The sequence below is a fragment of the Myotis myotis genome, unplaced genomic scaffold, assembly GCF_014108235.1.
Source record: "Myotis myotis isolate mMyoMyo1 unplaced genomic scaffold, mMyoMyo1.p scaffold_m19_p_3, whole genome shotgun sequence".
Lineage (NCBI taxonomy): Eukaryota > Metazoa > Chordata > Mammalia > Chiroptera > Vespertilionidae > Myotis > Myotis myotis.
Genome location: NW_023416335.1, coordinates 182,190,059 through 182,199,032, shown reverse-complemented (window position 1 = coordinate 182,199,032; position 8,974 = coordinate 182,190,059).

Below are 8,974 nucleotides of genomic sequence, written 5' to 3'. Positions count from 1 at the left end.
CTTTTAAAAATATATTTCAGACTATATTTTCTAAGGTTCCACAAGTAGTTTTGTTGCTAGAAAGAATGGTTTAGAATGTAAGTATCTTAACAAATCAAAATGTAAAAGTAATAAATCAAGGATATTATACTCACAAGAAAAATTGCATTATGCATGTAAAAAAACCAAGTGGAATGTGTTTTATACGTACATTTGTGCATTCTCTGAAATCTTTTGCTTACATGAAGTTATTTGCAGAAATCCTAGCTCTATTAGGACACTTTCCAGACAGACACAGATTGGCTCAGGGCCCCTCTGCACTGCTTCTATGGGAGACTGGAGAGGTCATACATTTCACAACTGTGCCAATGTAAAATATTACACTTACCAAATATTTAAAATAGTGTATTTATGCGAAAACAGCATATACTTAGAACAGCCCAGTTGTTGGTGAATGTTTAAAGATGCGTAAGGTTTTCTCATATTTTATATTTGGCAGTTATATGGGGCAGTGTTCCAACAGTAAACAAATGGCACAATCAGATAAGGATAATGTGAGGGTGGTTTACTACAGGTTCTGTTTACATGGGTGTGAGCAGGGTGCAGAGGGACCATGAAGGACAGTGCATTCAACCTGGCTAGGATCAGCAGAACCATTATCATTCTTTACTCCATAGGAATGAGGGGAAGGAGAAGTTACTAGAATGGAGACAAAGATCATAGAGAAAACCACCTTAAGAGGACAATGACCTTCGGGCAAGGGACACAAACAATTCAAGGTGCCCCACAAGGAAGGGGGCAGCAGGCAAATATATACCCTGACCTCACTCTCCTCTCTCCCTCCACTCTCCTGTCACAACTCTCCATTGGCCAATCCCAGTAAGAAGTCAGAATTCAAGGGAGTTGAGGGTGCGGGGAGTAAATCCAGGGACAAAGGGAAGGTATGAGGGGGAGAAACTGAGGCCTTGAAAAGGTTCATATCTATTGATAACACCAGTACTTTGTCACCAGACATTTACAGAGTATTTGCTTTGTGTCAGGCTCTGCTCCTAGTCACTGGGAACACACAGATGCATAACACTGAGTCCCTTAGATAAAGAGGCTCACAGGTTAGATGCAGAGGATCACCAATGAATGCAAGAGTGAAAATTGCATGTAGTGGGAGGTTAAAATTCCAAATGAATGACAAAACTTTTGAAGGACAATTTCAGTAATTGCTCTTAAAGGGTATTTTCCTCCAAAGATTCCTTGAAGATAACAGGAAATCCACTTCCGAGAAAAACCTGGAATCTGATGGGGGAGCAGGGAGAACAACAATATCAGGATATGACATCAAGGCCTGATAACAAGGAGGGCAGTGGATAACAGTGTCTAGTTAAAGAAATGCTGAAGCAATATGGCTATTACCCTAAATCTAGGAAGATCTGTGTGTTTCTGTGTATAGAGTGGGGTGCACACTTATGTGGGGGTGTCAGGATGTAAGACGGACAGGAGAAGATAAGTATTTACAGCAAACTTAAAGTCTGTGTCAAATGTCATCAAGGAGAACTTCTTTAGGGAAATTCCATGTGTAATTCCGATGCCAGTGGGGCCTTCCCTGAGCCTTCTGTTTGTGCAATATACCTTTTCCCCTGTGTCAATCTGTGCCCAGAACCCACCTCCTTCACCAATCTCTACACACACACACTCACACACACACACACACACACATTCAATCACATCAAGTTCTCAAGAAAGCCATTTACAAAAATCTTGTCATATCTTTTATAAATTCTACAGAACATTTTGTTAAGGTGGTGTGGGGGATGATTATAAAAGTGTCCCACAATGCAATCTGCCCTCATGCTTAGCTTCCTCTCTCTTCTTTCTCCTCATTTCTTTTTTATTTTTCTTTCCAGATTCTACCCAGACACTTTATTTCCTTCCATCACAGTTAATCTTGTAAAAAGTAGTGGTTCTCAAATATTAGCATTATCATAATCACCTAGAGCAGTGGTCGGCGAACTCATTAGTCAACAGCCAAATATCAACAGTACAACAATTGAAATTTCTTTTGAGAGCCAAATTTTTTAAGCTTAAACTATATAGGTAGGTACATTGTTATTAACTTAATTAGGGTACTCCTAAGGCTTAGGAAGAGCCACACTCAAGGGGCCAAAGAGCCACATGTGGCTCGCGAGCTGCAGTTTGCCGACTATGGACCTAGAACATTTGTTAGAACACAGATTTCGGGGGCCCGAGAGTTTTAATTTCTAACAAGTTCTCAGATGATGCCAATGCTGCTGGCCTGGGAACCACACTTTGAGTGCTATGCTTTAAGGTATAGGCCCTGGGAGTGGGCCTAAGAAGTCAGTCATACATCCCCTGAGGGCTCCTGGACTGTGAGAGGGTGCAGGCCAGGCTGAGGGACCCCCCCTGAGTGCATGGATTTCGTGCACTGGGCCTCTAGTTAATGTATAAATAAGTGGAAGAACAAATTGATGTCTTTCCCTTTCCCTTTCTCTTTCTAAAATCAATAAATAAAAATTTAAAAGAGAAAGACTTATTTTTTTCATAATAAGATCTCTAAGAGTAGGTAGTGGATAGTGGTTCAATAGTTCAATTTCATTGCCAAGATCTGTGGGTTGTTTTTGTTTTTGTTTTTGTTTTGTTTTTAGATTTTCCCTTCTGGTTTTAAGATGTCAACTGTAAGTTCTACCAGCCTTCTGTCCACCTTCAGGGCAGGAAGAAAGGAGGAATGAAAATTTTGGTCTAGCTTGTTCTTTGTTTCCTTCTGTGAAAGGTTGAAAACACACATTCCCCAACTTCCTAGAAGAATTTAATTTATATAATATTGTCCACGCATCATATGGCTAGTTCTAGCTGCAAGGAAAGATGAACAATTATTTAGCCAGGTACATTCCCACCTCAAGCAAAATCAGGCTTCTACAACCAAGGGGAAAAGTAGACAAACAAACATGTCTGTCCCAGGAAGGTATCCTGGGAAGCAGCTTATTACTACTGTCAGGCCTCTGCCTGATCCTGCTCTCCTATCACAATTAACAGTTGGGGATGAGGAGAATATAGTTAACACCTCAAGCTTTAGCATCCTATAACTCTATGGTTTAATATTCATTTTGGTACTTATAAGCTGTGTGACCTTGAACAAGCTACTTGCCTTCTCTGAGCTTAAATTTTCATAACTACAAAATAAGGATCATATTACCCTCATTCCCAGGGTATTGGCGATTTTACGATCTGGCATATAGTGACTGCTCCATAAATTAGAAACTTAGAGTTTTAGTTGCTAAGATATGCTCCAGGGAAGCAAAAGAAGGAATGTCTCCAGAATTGCTGCAGAAAAGGATCACATGTGATGCAGGAATAAATGATAGGCTAACCCATAGCTCGTTACAGTCGCTCAAACTATTATAGTTGTATACATGAGCAAATTCTTTCCAGTCTACTTTTAGCCTGGCACTGTTCACACTCCTAAATTTTACAGACTTGAGAGTTTACACGAGCCAATGAGAGTGAACTGTAACTCAGCAAATGTAAGTAGGAGAGGTTTAGTATACTATTGTAACGTGAGTGCAGTAAGCTGTTGGATTTTTCTCAGTTGTGCTCTCTTCCTTGTGAAATACAGATTCTCCTCCTGATTCAATTAACTTAATTGACTGTAGAATTTTTGCTTGATATTAGGAAAAATAAGTGCTATATTTATCTTGATGTTGCAGACTGGTAGTGAAGACTGAATGGTTTGTGCCAATCGCCATGATAAAATGGCAGCACCATTATTGTGGATCTTGCAGAAGTAACTGAGCTTGAAACTAAGGGACTGGCAAGAATGCACCATGTCAGAGCTAATGGGCTCTCAGAGCGGCTGGGAGCTAAAGGAGTTCATTGTTGAGGCCATGAATTTGGTACTGAAGAGGACAAAGTTGAAGTCATACTTATTGGGCAGAATAGGACCAGGGGTTCAGGGGATCCATTCCAAGTACATGTCTCAGCAGCCTTGAGTGGCTGTGGTGGCACCTGTTGCTGTGAAACCACATAACTTCCATGGCAGCAGCATCTGCTCCTCTGTCCTTTGTTGAGGGCTTCCATTGCCATTAGGAAAAAAAAAATGGCTTTCCTCCCCACGTCACCTCTTAAAACTCATCTTGATTAGCCCAACGAACTTTTCCTTTTCACTGAATACATATTGGAGAACTGCTGCTGTGAGCCAGTCACTGTTCTAGGTAATTTGAACTTGCTGTTCCCTCTTCCTGGAATGTGTGTTCTTCTTATATTTGCATGGTTCACCACTTTAAGTCTCTTCTATTTTAAGTCTTTTATTCAAATACTAGAGGGCCAGTGCACGAAATTCATGCATGGGGTGGTGTCCCTCAGCCCAGCCTGCACCCTCTCCAATCTGGGACATCCCTCTCACAATCCGGGACTGTTGGCTCCTAACTGCTCACCTGCCTGCCTGCCTGATCACCCCTAACTGCCTCTGCCTGGCTGCCTGATCGCCCCCAACTGCTCTCCCCTGCTGCCTGATTGCCTCTAACTGCCTCTGCCTCAGCCCTCGCTACAGTGGCTTTGTCCGGAAGGAAGGCAGGATGACTGGAAGATGTCTGGTAGACCAGGTCTAATTAGCATATTATCCTTTTATTAGTGTAGATAATGTTCACAGAGAGGCCTTTCCTGGCCTGGATCTTGAAAATTGTACCTCTTTACTCCTCAGCTTCTCCTCTCCCACTTCCCTACCTTTTATTCCATACCACACACCACCTTCAAATATGCTATGAGATTTGCTTAGTTGTGTTGCCTACATTTTCTGAGTAGGAGGTGAGTATCATATGGGTTTTTGTTTGCCCTGTTTGTTTGTTTTTAACCTGTTCTATTACTATTGTACTCCCAGTGCTTAGAAGATTGCCTGGCACTTGGGAAACTCCCAATAAGTATTTGTGTATGTATGTATTTATTTATTTAAAAATATTTATTGTTGAAAGTATTACATATTTCTCATTTCCCCCCCCCAATTGACCCCTTCTAACCACCTGCACCCCCCACCCCAGGCCTTCATCACACTATTGTCTGTGCCCATTGGTTATGCATATATGCATACAAGTTCTTTGGTTGATCTCCTCCCACCCTCCACCCACCTCCAGCCTTCCCTCTGAGATTCAACAGTCTGTTCCATGCTTCTGTGTCTCTGCATCTACTTTGTTCATGGGTTTATTTTGTTCATTAGATTCCACATATGAGTGAGATCATGTGATATTTGTCTTTCTCTGACTGGCTTATTAAATGAAATAGATACACCCCAAACAAATCCCTTTGCAATCTACACAGACATTAGCTTTTTAAACAGCCTGGGCAGGGATTGTTCTGTGTATCTGGACTCTGTACACTCTACTTTGACTCTTGTCTTGATATTGGTTCTTTTGTGGGTAGAACCAGGTAAGCAGCATCTTCAGAAAATGATCTGAACAGAATATGATTCGAACTGTGTGTATGTGTCCTTGTTATACTCTCTGGATGTACAGATGGGTCTTCTTGGTTCTTGCAGTTGCCTGCGTAGAAAAGATACATTAATTGGTTTCCACACTCACTTTTAAAACACTAGCCCTAGCCTTTCTTTCTCATTTCTACCCTCTGTTGTCACCTCATCTCCACAGCAAGGGCAGATCCACCATGAAGCTAATGAAATTTAAGTTTCTATGACCCATATCTATTAAATATACATCTACACTAATAAAAGAGAAACATGGTAATTGGCGTACGACCGCTACCCTTTTCATTGGCTAATCAACGAGATATGCAAATTAACTGTCAGCCAAGATGGCAGCCGGCAGCCAGGCAGCTTGAAACTAACATGAGGCTTGCTTGCCTCAGTGACGGAGGACTCCAATGATCCCTGCCTGCGGCTGCAGGCCTCTGAGCAGGCAGTTTAAGAAACATTGTAACAAATACCGCCGGACTTCAGCCAGCAGATTCACAACATTGTAAGCAAAGGCCAGAAACCTACTTTCAGCTGAGGCCTAAGAGCTGGAGCCAAGCCTCAAGGTAAAGCTGGCCCAGAATAAAAAAAAAGAAAAGAAAAAAAGGAGCGGTTGGGAACTTCACTCACTCCCAGCCTGAAAATAGCCCTCAGCCCCTCACCCAGACTGGCCAGGCACCCCAGTGGGGACCCCCACCCTGATCCAGGACACCCTTCAGCCCTCGCCCAGACTGGCCAGGCACCCCAGTGGGGACCCCCACCCTGATCCAGGACACCCTTCAGGGCAAACCAGCCGGCCCCACCCATGCACCAGGCCTCTACCCTATATAGTAAAAGGGTAATATGCCTCCCAGCACCGGGATCAGCGTGGCAGGGGGCAGCGCCCAAACCCCCTGAGCAGCCCTGCTCTTTGCCTGATAGGGGGGAGCTCCCCAACTGCCCCCCCTCCACGGGCCCTGCTCTGTGTGTGATGGGGTAGAGCCATAACCTCCCCATCAGCCCTGCCCTGAGTGTGAGAGTGGCGGCGCCCCAACGCCCTGATCGGCCCTGCTCTGTGGGTGATAGAGGGTGGTGCCCCAACCCCCTGATGGGCCCTGCTCTGTGTGTGACGGGGGCAGTGCCCCAACCCCCTGATTGGCCCTGGTCTGTGCGTGACAGGGGGTGGCGCCGCAACCTCCCCATTGACCCTGCCTTGAGTGTGACAGGGGATGGTGCCCCAACCCCCCAATCAGCCCTACCCTGAGCGTGACTGAGGGTGGCATCGCAACCTCCCAATCTGCCCTGCTCTGTGCATGACGGAGCGGCGTCCCCAACTCCCCAATCGGCCCTGCTCTGAGCCCGACCAGGTGCTGCACCTAGGGATTGGGCCTGCCCTCTGCCACCCAGGAGCAGGCCTAAGCCAGCAGGGCGTTATCTCCCGAGGGGTCCCAGACTGTGAGAGAGCACAGGCCGGGCTGAGGGACGCCCCCTCCCCCCCGAGTGCACAAATTTTTGTGCACCGGGCCTCTAGTATTATTATGTTAAAGGGAACCTCAAATTACATAAGTTTCTAGAACCACAAAATTGCTTCCACTTCTGCTCAACAGCTATGCCCTTTTTAATTGAATGGCTCCTAGCCCTAACTGGTTTTGCTCAGTGGTTAGAGCGTCGGCCTGCAGACCAAAAGGTCCTGGGTTCAGTTCTGGTCAAGGGCATATAACTTGGCTGCAAGTTCCTCCCCTGTGTGGGCCCTGATCACAGTGTGTGCAAGGGGCAACCAATCTATGTGTCTCTTTCACATCGATGTTTTTCCCTCTCACTTCCACTCTCTCTAAAAATCAATGGGAAAATATCCTTGGGTGAGGATTAAAAAATAATAATAATAATAAATCAAATAAAATAAAAATGAGTGGCTCCCAAATGAAGAATTTGACTTTCATGGAGTTCCCCCTAATTCTCAGGTTTTATTTCTCAAAAAATCATAAACAAAATGAATTTTATTTTCCCTTGGGGTTTCACTGTAGATAATTCTAAAATACATTAGCTCTGTTTTCTAGCATGGTAAACTTGGACAATGTGGAAACTTGATAATTACTGTGTTATTTAAATAAATACAGTGTTAGATAATAATGCTCATTCACTGTTATGGAGGGTTTACTAAGGTCCCTGTCTTTTGCATTTACATACATTAACTAATTTAATTCTCAGGACAACTCTGCATTATCCCCATTTCATTGATGAGAAAACAAAGGTCCAAGGATATTAGATGTGAGTCAAAGCCTAAATATCACCTAATTTCTATGAGGGTAAATAAAGAAAATTTGTGTATTGTTATCGCAGAGCAGGCTTCTAATCTCCAAGTTGACTACTTACTAAGACTTTTGGCATTCTTTAGAAAGATGACAACATAAAAAATAACCGAGGTTCTTGGTTTTCTGGTTTCTTGAGCCAAGGTGACATTTATGTCTATATCAGCAGTTCTCAACCTGTGGGTAGCGACCCCTTTGGGGGTAGAACGACCCTTTCACAGAACGACCCCTTACTCTTAGGGGTCGCCTAAGAGTAAGACCATTGGAAAACACATATATAATTACATACTGTTTTTGTGATTAATCACTACGTTTTAATTATGTTCAATTTGTAACAATGAAATTACATCCTGCATATAAGATATTTACATTACGATTCATAACAGTAGCAAAATTACGGTTATGAAGTAGCAACGAAAATAATTTTATGATTGGGGCTCACCACAACATGAGGAACTGTATTAAAGGGTAGCAGTATTAGGAAGGTTGAGAACTACTGGTCTCTATGATCACATACAAAAATTTACCCTAAGAGGAAAAAATGAAGAAAAGATCATCTTACTATCTTACTATTCCTATTCATAAAACACCACCAGTGATCATGAAGGCAAGAAGAATGAGACACCAAGCGTGATTTGCTTTTCATTACATCATGCAATAAAATGTTTTATAAATACCACTGATAAAAATATGTATTCCCATGATTACTAAATATTAAAGATCTGCTTTAAAATTCAGTCAGTGACTAATTCTGGACTGGATTAATAACATGTATTGACAATCTTTATGATGATGATTTCTGGTATCTCTTAATTTTTTATTGCTAAGAAAGTAAATCAACACCAAAAGTTATGCCTGTGAAATTCACACCATTTTTTTTAGCTGTTATGATTTATGATTTGGTTGTTTGTGTGTCTGGCTTAAATTTGTGAGGCCAATGGCTGGGATCCTATTCTCTGGATGTGTTGCCTAATCCTAAGCGTACTGTTGGCTCTCAGCAAACAATAAATTATTTTAGTCATAACCCCTAACATTCTTGTCTAGACAGTCTTCCATGTGGAGCAGTTATTCTTGTTTCATATTTTCATCCATAATAGCAAAATGAATTTTGAGGTTTATATGTAGATTTTTAAAACATTATACCTTCTTAAAATAACCAAGTCTGAACCATTCTGGGCACCATATTGAATAACAAAAAACATTTTAGAAAAACTCTAATTAGTTTAGAGGGTTTCAATAG